Source organism: Falco peregrinus, chromosome 12 (genome assembly GCF_023634155.1).
Source record: "Falco peregrinus isolate bFalPer1 chromosome 12, bFalPer1.pri, whole genome shotgun sequence".
Taxonomy (NCBI): Eukaryota; Metazoa; Chordata; class Aves; order Falconiformes; family Falconidae; genus Falco; species Falco peregrinus.
The window spans coordinates 29,092,910-29,108,829 of NC_073732.1; the positions used below are offsets into that span (position 1 = coordinate 29,092,910).

A 15,920-nucleotide genomic window follows, 5' to 3' on the forward strand; every position below is an offset into this window, starting at 1 on the left:
AACCCACAGACCAGACCTGCAACGGGTGCAGTGTAACAGTACCAAAGCCCACCACGCTGGTTTGTGAAAAAGCCACCTTGCTCCCCAGAGCATCAGCTGCATGGCCCCGACCAGAGTTCATTTTAATAAGGGGCTTGGAGTATTGTGTAAAAATAAACACACACCCACACACCCCTCCCCCACCCCCCCCCCCAACCCCCCCCCCCCCCCCCCGAACCAAAGCGATGCTATTAGCATAGTAGAAGCTTTTTAGTTTATCTTTCCCTTTGTAATTGTTATTTCATTAGTGATTTTTCTTGGTCCCATTGCTAACATGTAGCTTCTCTTGGCAGCTTCCTTGAATTGAACAAATTTTGAGTCATACTGAAGCAGGGTGAGATAGCATCGGTAAATACGCACTGTGAACTACAGTCTGTTTTCCTCGGTTAACCGGTTAACTAAGTGCAGTAAATCCAAACCACGGAGACAAAAGGTCAGAGCAGTAATTCAGGGAGCCCGCAGCTGGCCGGCAAAGGAGGCATTTCATGGGAGCTGTGCTCGTGCCTGAGACAGGCGTAGATGCAGGCAGCAGCGTCTGGCATGGGACCAGGCCACGGGGACCCTGCCCTGCTGCCAGCGGGTGCCGGCAGCGCGAGTGTGAGCGGGAGCTGGTGGGAGGACGCGGCTGCATGTGCCAGCTTCGCCCAGCACCCGTGGCAGTGTTCATGCCGTCCTCAGGGTTAACACAGACATGGCATTCACTGGGACAGGAGGGACAACACCTGATCCAGCATGAAGCCGTGGCTGCATGGAGTGGTGACACCTCCTATGGCGTAAAGTTCCTGTAGGACCAATATGCATATTTCAGGGATGAACACAAATGTATAAATATCTGACAGCAGAAGTGAATCTGTACCAAATCCCACTTCCTTCAGCAGCGATACTGTTGATCCGCTGCTAAAGGCTCCAAGCTCAGATTTATAATCTGGTCTGAGAGACTTAAATTTATTTAGTCTTCTGTGCCAAGGCAGGAATTTCCAAGATACCCGACATTTCTGTCACTTTTTTCTGAGTGTCATCTCATTTTCCAATTGCGTTATGGACCGGTGGGCACCCGAAGCGGACACTTTGGTTGTGATGGTGCTGCTCACATTGATTACAAGCCTCAAGCTGCCTCCCTGCCCCATCAGTTTCTGATGGTACCCTCCAGGGTGTAACATCACACCTGCGCATTGCCTCCTGGCTCCTCCTGGGTGAAAGCCTCCACCATCAGAAGATTAGGTGCTACCACACACTGCAAACAGTAGCATCTTTCCAGAACAACACTTGCCTTGTCTCACAGGAGCAGGAAAGAACTATTTCCCTTTTTTAAATGCATATTTTCTAAATCACTGGCATTCTTGCTTCCTTTTTTATTCCTGCCTCACATACCTTACTTCATCCAGGCTTTCCTTTTCTATACCCCAGTTACTGTGACTGCTCAGTATTTCATCCTTTGCCTAGCCTAGCAAACCTCATCTGTTGTGTCTGCCTACACTGCTTTTCCCCTCTTGCTGCAATGTGGGGTCAGCCAGGCTCTGCCAATGGAGGGCAAAGGTGTGTGAATGGCAGGGACCCTCACTCCTCACCTGCTTCAGTGGCACTTTGGACCTGCCAAGGAAACCGCCTGTCTGCTGCAGCTGGACCCATGCAGCCTGTGCTGTATAAGCAGCTACATCCCTGCTGCTTCATCGGCTGCCTGCCTCTCAGAACCGCCCTTCTGAGCCTGCTGGTACTGGAAATGGAAATCTCACATACTGGTTTTAACAGTCTGCACATTCTGACTGCAGTGCTTCAGCTGCAAAAGGTCCAAGTGCTTACAGGAGTAAAGAATAAGGCATATTTTTTAGTAGCCATAGCGTTACATGCCTTCATACACAGCCAGCAAATTAGTGTCTTCCTGCTTGTATCACTGCTCTGTTCTTATTTTGGACCACAACCATAAAGCATGTTGCATTAACACCTTTTCCTCCATAGCTCTAGCATATGCCTTGTAGCTGAATAGGTTTTCTGACTGGTATAGCTGAAACTCAGTTCCTTCCAGCTTTGCCTCTTAATGCACTTTCTGCAAAATCTGGGATTTTATACCACTGATTTCCATTAAGCTGAATGTTTTGTTCTGTTAACAGCTGATTTAACTCAAATGGATGATATATCCCTAATGAGAAAAGAAAGCATGCTCGACAGCAAATGGAAATTCCCAGTCAGTCCAATTAGTGCTGAACTATCACAGTATGTGGGTGTGCAAAGGGAACGGTCTGGACATATATCCAGCTGTTTCTACCTGTTGGCTGTGGTTATCAGAAGACTTAGATGCAGATTTCAATATTTCAGAGTGTGCTGGCATGAACGATGGGCCCAAACCAGGTGCAGACTGAGTGGAAAGGACCTCCATAAATGATCATCGTAATGCCTGCTCATAGTGAGGGTAAATATATATGTATATATATGTGCGCACATGCACACACATATGTAAGGCACTCAGTGTCTCACTCGGGAGTGCTGCTGGAAGGGGTGGGTTATCGTAGAACTAGGAGGGTGAGCTCCTTCCTCCTGCCAGACGTCTTATCTGCTGCAAAAATGCCTATTTCACATTTTCCCTGAACTGGCTTGTGACCCCCCTATTGGCTTCTGGTGACCTTCATTCCCCTTTTCATTAGGAAACTCTTTAGGTCAAACAATGCTTTACCACACTGAGTTTTCTTTCTCCAGTCTCTGCAATTTCATATCTTCCTTTCTCATTTGTCACAGATGATGGCGTCTCCTCCCAGCACCCTTTATATACGATGCAGACTTTCCACAGTGAGTCTGAAATATTAATTTATTTGATTATAAAATGCTACTGCCTGTAGTATTTAAAATACTACAACTCTGAAGCTGTAAGAGGTCCCTCAGCTGGACTTCCAGTGGCCATCTGCACACAGGTGAGAACTGGAGAAATTCTGGTTTAAAGGACTTGAGCAAACACATGTTTGTACAAAAAAAAAAGGCAAAGCTTATCCTTGTCTATCTGAAAATACTTAAAAATAGAAAGCAGACAGACCGTTAGCAATGGCTATTTACCCCAGTTTTTGTTTCCTCATGCTGAAAATGCCCAGGTTTGTCCCTGACTTGTGAGTAAATCTATTCAAGAAACATGAGGGTGAGCAGACAGGTATGTGGAAAGTTGCTTTTTTTGCGATAAGCAATTTCTGTTACCTTTCTGCAAGAACTTGTGGCCCTTAGCAGTGGGGACAGAAGGCTCAACGCTGGCAAAGAAACAATGTGCAAGGCAAAGAGGTCCATAACAGCTAAAAGAAAACCAGGAAGGCATGTAAAAGCTCCCACAAGAGATGCCCAGTGTTTCCTTTTCCCCCTCGTGAAGGGCTGGCAGGGCAGGTTTCTGGTCTGCAGTTCTGCACAAGCCCCAGGGATCCTGCTGCACAGGGCAGCGCAGGAGGTGCTTGGCTGTAGGCAGGAGCGCAGGTGTCAGGGAAGGGGCGAGGCGGGCAGTGGAGGCACAGGGAGCAGGAGACCCCAACCCCAGCCTTGGCACACCACAGCACTGCAGCCAGCCTGGCACGGCATGGGTCCTGCTTACTGCTCCAAGCCTCAGCTGTCTCTGTCTTTCCTCTGAAAACAAACCGGGGAAACGACAGTTCAAGAGCTGGTAACAAGAATCAGATGTGTCTGTGGCAGATAGGACATGTGCTGCTGGTTGGAAGCAAGTCTTAACTGAGTTCCCAGCCTGCTCACAAAAACTGCCAGCAGGATATGTGCCCAAATCTCCACTGGTGCTTCTGCCAGCAAAGTCTCTGCTTCGCCACTGCTTTGCCCTCCTGTGCCTGCCGTCCCTGTGGAGCAGAGGTTGCCGTCCCTATTGCTGTTCTTGGAGACTGTCACCCCGTTGTTTGGGGGGGTGACATAACCCTGCTGTGTTATAGCCCTCAAGGAGATACCACTGCTGCCTGCTGCTAAGGCACGGGGGGCAGCTCTCCCCCAGCCCCGGTGCCAGAGGAGCATGTGCCTGTGTGCATTTTTATGTCTGAGCTGACATTTTGCCGTCTTGAAAACAAAAGCTGTTCATGGGCTAATTAAATAGATCTGCACACAGCATAATGTAAGCCCCAAGGAGCAACAGAGTCCCAATAGGATGTGAACTTTGGAAGACAGATTGACACGGTATTGTGTATGCAAAAGATTACAAATTTATAATCAATAGTGGGTAATGTGGTGAGTAGCTAGCGCGGGAATTCAGGGTGCTTGGTCCGTGAGGCCCTGGTAAATATCCGACTGTCACATAGTCCCATAGGGACAAATGCTATACATCTTTTGTTCTCCCTCTTTGCCTTTATTAATATTACAAACCAACAAGAATAATGTAACTGCTATTTTGGAGTGCCTTCTGTATTTCAGTATATGCAAATAGTTTCTGATCAGCACTGCTGCTGCGATGCCCCTGTGATACAATGCAGCAATAAATAGAGTTAACAGAGGTGACTTAGTGATCCTTGTGGAGCAACTACACTTCTGGTGCCTAAAGATAATGCAAAATACTGGAAAACTTGTTCTAATTACAATATGGAGCATCTTGCCTCCTTCCTATATTGCCATTTTAAATTGAAATTATTGTTCTCAGTAGAAAAGATCTTTTGTTCAGCTACCAGCCAGGAAAGACAGTTCTACTGAGAAGGTTTAATAGTGCGTTAATACTCACATTACAGTTTCCTCAAATGGCCAGGAGGACAAACAAGCAGGAAACAGTGAAGATCGCATACCAAGGGAGACAAAATGAAGTATTTCAATTAAGTACTTGCTACCTAATGCATTGAGGGACACAAATGCAGCACTCCCTCTGAGGTGCTATAACCAAAGCATCCTACAGGCGTGTCTCAGCAGGGCACAGGGACAGATGTTCCCATTGCCACATGGCTGCCCAGCTGGCTGGCAGGGAAGCCTTGGAGGTGGCAGCAGGGCCCCGCAGGTTAGCGATCCCAGCAGGGACCTTGTCTGAGGTGATGGAAATAGGTGTGAGAGCCACGTTTCCTTGGAACAGCTCTTCAGAAGCTGGGAGTTTTGCCCATCTCCTCACCTCCTGGGTAGGTTTCAGGTCTTTCTTGCCTCCGGTAGGTCCATATAGCTTACAGGTACGGTTAGGTACCCGTACTGACAGCAAGAATTCAGTTATCAGCATAGCAGGCATGTTCTTCAGGCTGCAGAGATGGGAGCAAAGCCCTTGTTTTTCTCTGGTTTGGCAGCAGCAAACCCCTGCTCCCTGAGCATCGGTGATGTCTCTTCAAGGGCATCCCTGGCTGGGGCCGAGGCGAGTGGTGTGTTTGCTGGAAAACACACTAGTGCTGCTGGATGATCGGTGCTGGCAGCAACAATTTACCGTCTGTGTAAGGAGGTGTCCTGGCGATGACCCTGAGCTGTAATAACACACGGGGACCCCCCGGGATGCTGGAGCTGGCCCACAGACATGCAGGGGCTGGCTCTGCCTTGCTCCATGCCTGTGGCCTCTGCTGGGATTGCTGTGCAGGTGTGGGGAGGGATGAATCCCTGGATCCCAGACTCCACCCAAGGCAAGGACTTGGAAGAGGTGGCCCTGCGTCCGCTGGCTGGGGCAGGATGGCAAGGGCTGCTTCCCTGGCCAGTTCCAGATGTGCAAAGGGTGCCTAGCAGATGTTCTCAGAGGAATTGGATCTCGGCCACTTTGCATGTTCACACGGCATCAGCTTCAGGTGCTGGCTTCAAGTGTGCACCTGGACCCTGCCTTCATGCCGGTTTGCAGGGGGAAATTATTTGCCTGCAGTTTGCAAAGCTCAGCAGGCTGCTGCGGGGGCAGTGCTGCTGTGGGCACAGCCAGGGGCAGCGTCCAGTCTGGGAACAGGGGAAGTCAAATATTATTCAGAAAATACCTGCGAGTGCATCACCATCAAATCATGTCAATGGTAAATATCATCTGCTAATGTTAGAATAATCTGCTAATTAGAAAATATGGTAATATCAGATTTTCAGTTAAATTTCCCTTTTGGTATTTCCTTATTAAACATGTTTAAATGGAGGCAAAATCATTTCTTGATATTTTAATATAGTGTTTGATCAGGTGATCTGTTCGATTAAAATACGTTTTGTCAATACTAAGGATATAGAAAAGCTAAAATCAGACAGTGTTTTCAGGCGTTAAACTTTTCTACTGTCTATGAAACACTGGAAAGAAGATGTTAAAACTGATCTGGAACAATTCTTTAAAAGCTAAGATCAAGAAGACAGAAAATAGTAATGTAATAGCAGGTGAAAGCCTGGCATATTGCTTTCCTATGGACTGGAGGTAGCAACAACCACAATTTGAAAGTTGGGGAGGTGACCTCTTGCTGCTGTTAGCAAAAGCCCTTCTTACCAAAGCCCTTCTGAGCTTCTGTCCTTCACTTTTCTTTATTCTTTACCCACATTTTCCTTCCCCATCACTTCTACATGAGTTGATCTAGATAAAAGGAGGAACACGCCATATACCCACGCATGGTATTATGTTTCCTGCAGAAATCTCACCCTGTGCTATTATTCTGATGGAGCTGAAGTGGGTGACTCATCACTTCCCATACAGTGGCATCTCGCCTGCTGTGGTGCTGAGCACCCGTGCCAGAGGCTCTCACCAGCCGTGGTGGCTGATGAGGAGCTGCTGGGCTGCTGCACCAGTGGGCTGGGGCCAGTGCTGGCTGTGCCCCTTCCCCGCGAAGGCTGTGCCCAAGGGCAAGCGTCCTCCCTGCAGCAAGCAGTTGCGCTGGGCTTGTCCAATCACTCCGGGAGCTGTAACGATTGTCTTGCTCTCAACGGAACTAATGCCCGTTCCTTGCTGGAAAATACACAACTTCTGAATTCTGTTGGATTGTTATTTCTGCGTGGATAAAAATAAACACCCATGTACCCTTTTGCTTTGCTGTAGAGCAGCATTTACATGCTTATGCATTTGAGCACTGACATACAGAATATCTAACCCTAGAACTGCATTTTCAGAGGCTGTTAGCGTAACGATGTTATTCGCCAGGTCCCTACTAATGGCACAGGCTCTCTTTGCTGTGGGCCATGCTACAGTCTGGCTGTATTTCAGCTGCTCTTGATTTGAGGGTCAAAAGCTACCAATAATGACCAGTCAACAGTTCTTCTAATGGATCCTAAGGATCTACTTCAGCACCGGTTTTACAACAAGAATAAGTAAGGTGCAACTCCTGGCCAAGTCTCACTGCTGCTGCTGAAACCCAAGTGGCCTTGGGCAGTGGCAATGCCCTTCTGCCCTACCTGCGGGCACCAGCCCTGCCTGTCCCTTCCTCCCATCAGCTTGCCATTTTGGAAAATGCTGTCCTTCACATTCCTGCCCAAAGGGTTTAATCTCGGGAAGGAAGGGCCTCAAAAATACCAGTGATGGAAACAGAAACTAAATTGCTCAGTTTAGTGCTGCCGCATAATGAATCCTGGATTTTTAACTGTCCTGATGCCAATACTCTATTTTATTTTATTTCGGGAATATCTGGAAATATGGTAATGACGAAGAAGTGACAGGAGTTCAAGCTAAGTATTTTAAGTCCTTTTTTTTTTTTGGATTCTTTTCTGTGGGTTTGGAGCTAATCAGGGTAGGAGCACCATGAGCAATACGTCTGCACTGGCACCTCTGCGGCCAGGCCCTTTCATTCCTTCTCCAGCTACTGTTCCCATTCTCATTATCCTGCAGCTCTTTCTCTCTCCCAGCTGCTCTGGCCTCCTTTCCCCCAGAGCTGTTCATCCCTGGGAGCTGCTGCGTGGGTCACAGTCACCTCTCATTACCAGGATGCTCTCAGCTGGTTTCTGCCTTGCCACTGGGCTGAAACCAAGCAAGGTGAACATTTTCCTGGCCACATCTCAGAGCACCCAGGCATCTATCAGCAAACTGTACCTCAGGGAAACTTCAGTATGCTTTTGACAACTCAAGGTAAAATCTGACAGCTCACACTGACAATTAGGAAGGAAGTGATGCTATGGAATGAACACAGAGATACATCAGTACCTGAAATAAAAAAGCCTAATGAAAAGCTAACCAGGTAGTACAAAGAAACACCAGCTCAGCTCTTACTGGAAACAAATGCCTTGGCACTGATTACTAAGGCCATTTCTAATACAATGTGCAGTTGCTGAAGCAACAGCTTCAGTTTGAGCTGCGGAAGGTGAAGCAGTGCAGTCCTGGTGGGAAGGGGCACTGCTGCAGGGACCACTGTCCCCAAGCCCCCACCTCCCTTATTTAAATTCCAAATACAAAGAGACTCACGTGGTTTGTATCTGAGTCATTATAAACCAAATACAATAGGCATGTTGAATGTAAAAAACCCCATAAACCCTATAAATATAAATCTAGTCAGGCATGTAGAACGAAGTTAGTCCATGCCGCAGGTGACGTGTATGGGGACACAAGGCAGAAAGGCACTCCAGGAAGCAGACCACAGCCCAGGGTTGGAGGGAAGTCCTGGCTTAGCCAGACAAGTTTCCACTTGCCCTCAGGAAACCAAGTACCAGTTCCAGACCAGCTGATGCATGTTCTGATGACTCTGCTGGGTGCCTTTACATACTGCATCGGTGCCTGGAGCGTTACAGGTCAGCTGTGACTGTTGTCCCTGCAAATGGCTCATCCCCATCAGGACCTCCCTATTTTCAACATATCACATGAGGATCAGGTCTCTTATTATATCTATTTGAACCCCCATTCTTTATGTCCCTGATTTTGTCTTCTGTTTCATACCAAACAAGCCACTTTTCTGATGTTGTACCACCCACTGTGTGCAGCTATTTTGCATGTCAGTTCTTTCCAGATGCCCACCTGGGTGGGAACTGAGTGGTGCCTGCACTGCCCAGCTGCTGTTCACTCTCCTGGACATCCACCACCACCACCCCCCACCACCCCCGAAAAAGCTAAATTCTTCCCTGGAGCGTGTCCAGTGAGACCATCACTACTTCAAGGGTAAATTTAGCCAAAAGTCATCCCAGCACCCACTGTCCTCCATGCTGGGCAGGTCTGTCCCCATGGGTCATAGCCCTGTGCCAGGCAGGGACCCTCCCAGCCTTGTTGCAGGCGAGCAAAACCAGGCGCTGGCCATGGAGAGCTCCTGGGAGATGGAGGTAAGCTAGGCATGGAGCCGTCCAAACCACGAACGCTCCCCTGAAATGGCAAGCAGCATAGACCCTCTTTCCCCTCAGGTGAATTTTAGGCTCTTTCACCCTTTTAGTATTTCGCTTCTTTGCCTAGAAATCAGATCAGCTCACCCAGGCCATGCTGCACCCCCCAACAGCTGGTAGCACCTGGAACCCTGGCAATGGCAGGACCCTTTGCACCCTGCCACAGCAGTGGGACCCTCTGCTTGCTGCGCCCCGGCAAGGCCAGTGGCTGCTGCCTGCTGCAGGCACATCTTACCCTGCTGCCTTTCAGCCTTTGGTTGCACCACGCTAATGCTTTCCATCCCCTTAATGATTGTTTATTGAGCTCTTAAGGGATTAACCTTTGGCTTTTAAAATTGGACCTTCAGCAGCTTATTTCAGGAGCCTAGTCTAAAAATATACTGGAAAAAAAGATCACTAGCACAGATAATCTTTTTTATAATCTCTAGAATTTATCTAAAAGAAGTCATTGTTAAGGAAAATTACCTCTGTTAATGTTCAAACATAAGTGAGTATGGCTGTTGTTGTATGAACCTTTTAAAGCTATTAATGATTCATTTTAATGTCTTGTATTTAATGGGGGGCAGGGTCAGCACTGACTGAAAACCGTAGCAAACTTGTGTGAGGAAAGGCAAAAAGCTCTCTCTGAGTTTGACTTCTAATATACGTAAAATCAAGAGCAATTACAAATGGGGACAGGTAGAAAAGCCATACTCCCAGAACTGCAGAGACGTCTCGGTACGGATCAGTACCAGAACATGCTGCTCTTTAACACGAGGTTTCTTAGGGAAACTTGCCCTTCCTGCAGAGACGGGCGTTATGGGCATCCAGAGCCTCACTGGCTCGGCTTAGGCACCCCAGACTGCACAGCACTGCCAACCTTCTCCTTTCTGTACCCTGCCCTTTAAGAAATTGCATCACCACACATCATAATAAAATTTTAAATCTTGATCTGTCACAATTGTAAATGTTAAGGAAAGGGAAGGTTCCCTATGACTCTGCACAGTTTTATAGGAACAACCAAGATGTGACTGTAAGCCATAAATACGAATTGCTTCAGACTTGGAGTACCCCATTACTACTGCACAAGCACAGAGTGATTTACTGAAATCCCAATGTCTGAAGAGGAAACGCCAGTGAGATGTGTCTGGTGGTCATTCCCTTTCCATGAGAGACCTTGGGCATTGCTACTGGCTGGCTTTCCCCTTATCTCTACATGAGGAGGGATAGGAGGGAAGAATTCTTTCAGCCTGAGTCACTGAAAAACAAAAAATTACAGTAGGAGACAGAGAGAGGTCAGTGATTAAAACAGCAGTCTTTGCAGTAGATTTGTGTAGCCCTGGTACAGAGACAACCAAGTAGTAGCTTACCCTACAAAACCTGCCGCTGTCCCCAAGGCACGTCTGGGCACAGCTCTGCCCTGCGCCCCGCTGTCCCCTTGGCGGACCCCCCTACACCTGACAGTTTGGTTCCAGACCACAGACTGGGGGTTGGGGTTGCCCTGTGCTGGCTAGAAAACTGATGGGCAAGTTGTACAAGAATTAAGTTCTAATTTAGAAAAAAAAAAAAAAAAATGGCCATGGCAAGGAGGAGCAGGGAGCGACACCTAAAAAAGCCAGAAGGTGTAAATTTGCTACTGTGAGCCCCAGCAGCAAGGCAGCCTGCCCACCCCTCCTGCCCGCCCCCCTGCCCACCCTGGGGCTGGCTCTGCCACCTCACCCCTGGTCCAGCACTCCCCTTTGAACGGCCCAGGGCAGAACGCTGGCTCTGGTCAGCCCAGATGTGTTTGAGGGTGGGAGGAATATAAAGACTGGGCTTTCCTTCTCCAGCATGTTAAAAACAACCCCTGGAGACTTAGGGGGCTCCTGTTCTCTGGTGGCATGGTACCAGCAAAGCCCCCTCTGGGCATAAAGACCCCCCCGAAGCGCTTGGTTTGTAAGCCTACCTGTACCCCTGGTGTCAGCCGCGCTGTGCAGCGCAGCACAGGTACGCATGGCCTGCCCCAGAGCCAGGGCTCCCTGCAGCAGCCCTCCCAGGGACAGGGACATGCTGCAGGGTTGTCCCAGCCCCGTCTCCAGGGGTGCCAGTGTTGGCTGCCCAGGCAGGAGGCAGAGCTACGGACAAGCTCGCTCAGGGCGCAGCCCAGCTTTGGCAGGTGGTTTGAACAGATGCTGAGTGATGAGGGAGCTCTCGAGGAAAGGGGAGCAGGACTTTGTCTCCCGCTGTGTTTGCACTGTGCCCAGTAGGATGGCACACTCCGTGATGTCTTAATGGAAATAAATACATCCCGGTACAGGTGCTAATGAGGCTTCATCTGTTTGGCTAAGGCAGCTGCCGCAGGAGCCCTGCCAGATCCCCTTGGTCCCAGCTGCAGCAGAGAAAACAGCAGCCAGGGCAAAGGCTTAGCGCTTCTGTAACGTAATGAGAGAAGAGGGATCATCCTGCCAAGCTCACCGGACAAATAATGAGATTGAATCTCTGAAGTTATGGTTTGGTGGTGAAGTGAACAGGGGTAATTCTATGTAAACTGACAGGTCTAATTACTGGATGTATTTCTAGAAAAAAAAAAAACCCACAAAACGGTGTGCAGGTGTCCAGCAGCCTGCTGCAGAGCCACGGCTGTTTGAGGGGTGCTCCAGCACCAGCAGCCCCGAGCCCCTTTGCCCTGAGGCTGCCTGGGTGCTGTGTGAGGGTGCAGGCAGGTGTCACACACCACCGCCCCCTGGCTAATGGGGTGTCCTTGCAGACACACCTTGCGGCAGCAGCATGAGGAACATACCAAGCATCCCCTGCCTTCAGGTGTGGCACCCCGGCGCCAGCCCAGCGAGCTGCCCCCAGCCCGCTGAGCGGCTGCGCCGGCATCCGCGAGGGTGGCAGGGGGGCGGCACTCAGCAGGACGGTGGGCACTGCCCCTGTGCCGCTGGCCTGCGCCCCGAGCACGCGAGAGCAGAGGGATGAACGGGCGGCACGGCTCCCTTCGCCCCCTGTCCCCATGCACAAACACCGTCTACGGCACAGATACCAGATGATCCCAATTTTAAGAACAGGAGTTTCTCTTTCATGAGAAAATAGTCCGTCTGGCCAACATTGTTGAGAAGGTAAAGGGGGTGAGAAAAAAGGCCAGATATGAAGACTTCCTTCACACCGCCCAGGAGATGAGTAGAAAGCATAAGAACGGCTTCTTACAGCCCTCTCGCCGGCAGCTTTTCACTGCCAGCCCTGGCCAAGCAATCGCCATGTGGGAGGGCAGGCGGCAGCACACACCGCTTGGCATGGGCACCCCCCGGCAGGAGCCTTTGCCAGCCAGGACTCACGTTAGCTGCTTCACCCAGACAGCTGCTGGAGTGGAGCGCTGCCACCCACCCACCCTGTGCACCCACCCAACCACCCCACACCCATGGCTCTCTCACCAGCTCTCCCCATCTGCACATCCGCAGGTACCATGTGGACTTGGTCCCAGACCTACATAGTTAAACTTAATCTCTTCTCTGTGCTTTTCTCTAGTGGATAAAAAATAACTTTTTAGTAATTTTTTTTTTAGCACTGGTTAATATTAAAGTGCATCTCCTTAGGGGTTGTTTAAAAAAAAAGCATAGCCTTTTGAAAGGGGGAATGCTGAACTGCACCAAACTACATAATTTAATTTATATTATTTTGTTTAAATTAATGCTGGGTTTTAAAATGCTGTTTAAAATCAGGACAAAGAAATCACTGGCAATGTTAACTGTGCCACTTAGAGTAAATAGGCTTTTGCAGAGAAATGTAAAAATAAATATGCTGCTCTTCTAGCGGCCCTGCCGATCATTTCATAATGAAAGCAGGCAGGCAGATAAATTTCCTTTCAATGAAAACATGCAGAAAAATGACAGGCTCATGGTTATTTACTTTAGGTTTTGAAATGAAATTACGGCAATTATTTTGCTTTTCAGAACACAAAATGCAGAATTAATAGAATTCACGGAAGATGAATATTCAATTATCCTGGTTTAGGGTGGGTTTTTTTGTGGCTGGTGCTGAAGCAACAAACAAACATTCCTTGGGAGCTCTGCCTCCAGCTCTGCACAGCCCCTCGAGGGCTGGGGCTGGGCGATGCCGGCTGCTCTGGATGCTCCCGGGCAGCACCCATGGGCCAGAGCACCCTTCCCCTTACCGCAGCTGGGTGCCAGCAGGGGAAAGGGCCAAGCAGAGGCTGTGGGGAGCGGGCAGCGCTGGGTGGGCAGCACTTGGAGGGGGACGGGCAGCGCGCGGTGGGGCTCGCCCAGCTGCTGGGGGCAGCAGAGCCCTCCGTGGCTTGTCTGCAAAAGGTTGTGGACAAACAGTTGAAAAATTTGTAATTAGAACCCACTCCAGTTCACAGAGGGGTTTTCCCAGGAATGACGGACCATAGAGTACATGGCTGGTGTGACCTGTAGTCCATAAACAGCCTGAAGTTTTTTAGATGAGGGATTTAGATGGTGGGGCCTGGAGTATGGATTCATGTGCTCCATGTGGGCTCAACTCCAAGTCATTTTTATTGTCCTGCTTCAACACTGCCACAAGTGATCCTGCTCATTAAAGTCACCAGCTGAAGGAAGCTACCAGCCAAGTTACTGACTCTCAGATGGTGCTGACCCTCGGTACGAGGAAGCGGGATCGCTGCCTGCGGGTAAATGTCCACGTGCATGCCAGGTGACGTTGTTTCTGCCTTGCAAACTCACCCCGACCGAATAACGTGCATTTGCATTCCACAAACCGAGGCTTCAGAACTCATAGCTTAAAATAACCAGAACTAATTAAGATTAAAAACTACCTCTCCAACCAGGTTTCCAGCACACAGCGGAGCCCCTGGGCTCAGGGACAGCTGCCCCGTCTCCGTGTATGAGGACAGGACCGCCACCCCCAGTGTCAACGCCGGGAAAAGCTGATGAGCCCGAAGTCTGGCTTTGACTGTCGTCTGGACCTAACGATGGGAAGTGCCACTTGTGGGGTCCTGACCCTGACCCTGCACAGGGCCACCAGCTCTGCCCTAGACCCTGGAGCAGGACCAAAGAGTCCTACCTGCCCTGCCCCATGGGATGCTCTGGCTGCAGCCCCCCAGCACCTCCAGTTACGGAGCGTTAAGGTCAAGACTTATTTTTCCAGCTCACAACTATACATTAGAAAACACACAGGTAAAGACTTTTGAAACTGTTTTTCTTCTCGTAATGGCAAGGTCACTTTTGTTTTGTTTTTGAAAGCAACAAACTACCATATAGCAGTTACTAAAAGAAATGGATGGGGGAAAATGAATGTTGAAACATGAGATGATTCAAAACTGGCTTATTCTAGTGCTTGCGAGGAAGCAGGTCCTTCAGCAGCGGTGTCTGTGAGTAGCCCACCCGTGTTTTGTCCCTGAGGCCACAGAGGCCTTTGACACTCCTTGCACATCCAGACATCGTGGGAAGCAAGTAGGGAGCCATGCAACGAAAGGGAAGGTCTGCAGGCTACAGCTTCCGAGCCTGGTCCGTACCAGAGCCAGGAAAACAGCTTTCCTGCAGAAAACAAACCTATGGAAGCGTGCTTCTGTCCTGAAGCTGTGCCCGTAGGTGTGACACGGTGCAGATGCTCTGGGGACCATTCCCTCGCCCCAGGAGGTCCTTCCTCTCCTTGCCGCCTGTCCCAGCTGCCGCGGCGCGCACCGCTCCGTGACACTCCTCCTGCATGAGCATGGCATTTCTGTGCGGTGGCTTAAATCTCCCAAAGGAGACAAGGCAAATCCATAATGTCGCCACCACCACCTTTGAGTCCCACCTGGCACAGCCTTTCTGCTGCCCTTCAAACCAGTTGGCCACTGCCAAAGTTCTGTGGGCACCTCTGCTGGGGGGGACACCCCAGAGCCACCTCCCAGTCCCGTGGGGATCTGGTCTGGGGCTGGTTCTGCCAGTTCCGCAGCATAAATCTAAACCGTTACAGAAAATTTCCTCTTATTTCCCTTTTCTAAAGTATTTAAGGTTCACGCAGCCTCACAGAAGGAGGCATTAGAAGAGCACAAGCTAACAGGTTTACAGCTTCACGTTTAAATTTGAAAACGTGTTTTCTAAACTGATGGCTGTATATTTTCAGACCTTTCCAAAGCACTTGTTTTTCTTTGTATAGCTTCTGCTTCATTATTCTAATCTAATAAAACCATAGCTAAGGCTGAGAGCCGACTCTTTCTGGCTAATGACAGACTTTGATTTGTTTGTACTTCTTGTTATAGATTTTTCCTAATTACAAGCATTTTTCAGAGGCAGTTGAAAAAATAAACGAGCAGCTGGTTTGAATGTGCAACATATTATTGTATTTCCTAGAGCTGTGGGAAAAGTATTACATTCACAGTAGGATGGTTTTCAAAAGAGGAGGGCAGAAAAGGCACTTTCCAGTTGGGAGTCCTCTCACCTCCCTCCCTCTCCCAGCGTTACTGCCAAGAAAGGGCTAATTTTTCAGCCTTTCTGGTATCGCTGGAGGTATCCACCCAGCTCAGAATGCCAGGCGTGGGCTCTCCCCAGGACAGTCCATAGGGCAGCCAGGGCAGGGAGGAAGAGGAACAGCATCCCTGGGGCCTGACAGCAACTGTGCTGGGTAAGAGAGAAGAGGGGTCTCCAGGGCTGAGTGCAACATGACCGAATTCGTATGTATCCGTACAACCATTTCCCGTTAAATACTGATGGAAATATCTCCTGAGATAAATGCAGACATTTTTTTCCAAGCAGGAGATGTTATTTACAAATCTACATATTTTAAAGTCA

At 49.3% G+C, this 15,920-nt stretch overlaps 1 protein-coding gene across 1 annotated transcript in view; it reads left to right on the top strand.

The window, feature by feature from the left end:
- Positions 1-15,360, top strand: part of LOC129785393 (splicing factor 3B subunit 4-like) — a 77,750-nt gene extending 62,390 nt beyond the window's left edge. The window contains exon 3 of the mRNA XM_055817394.1: positions 13,976-15,360. The gene's annotated coding sequence lies outside the window, so the exon portion shown is untranslated. The remainder of the gene's footprint in view (positions 1-13,975) is intronic.
- The last annotated feature ends 560 nt before the right edge of the window (positions 15,361-15,920 follow it).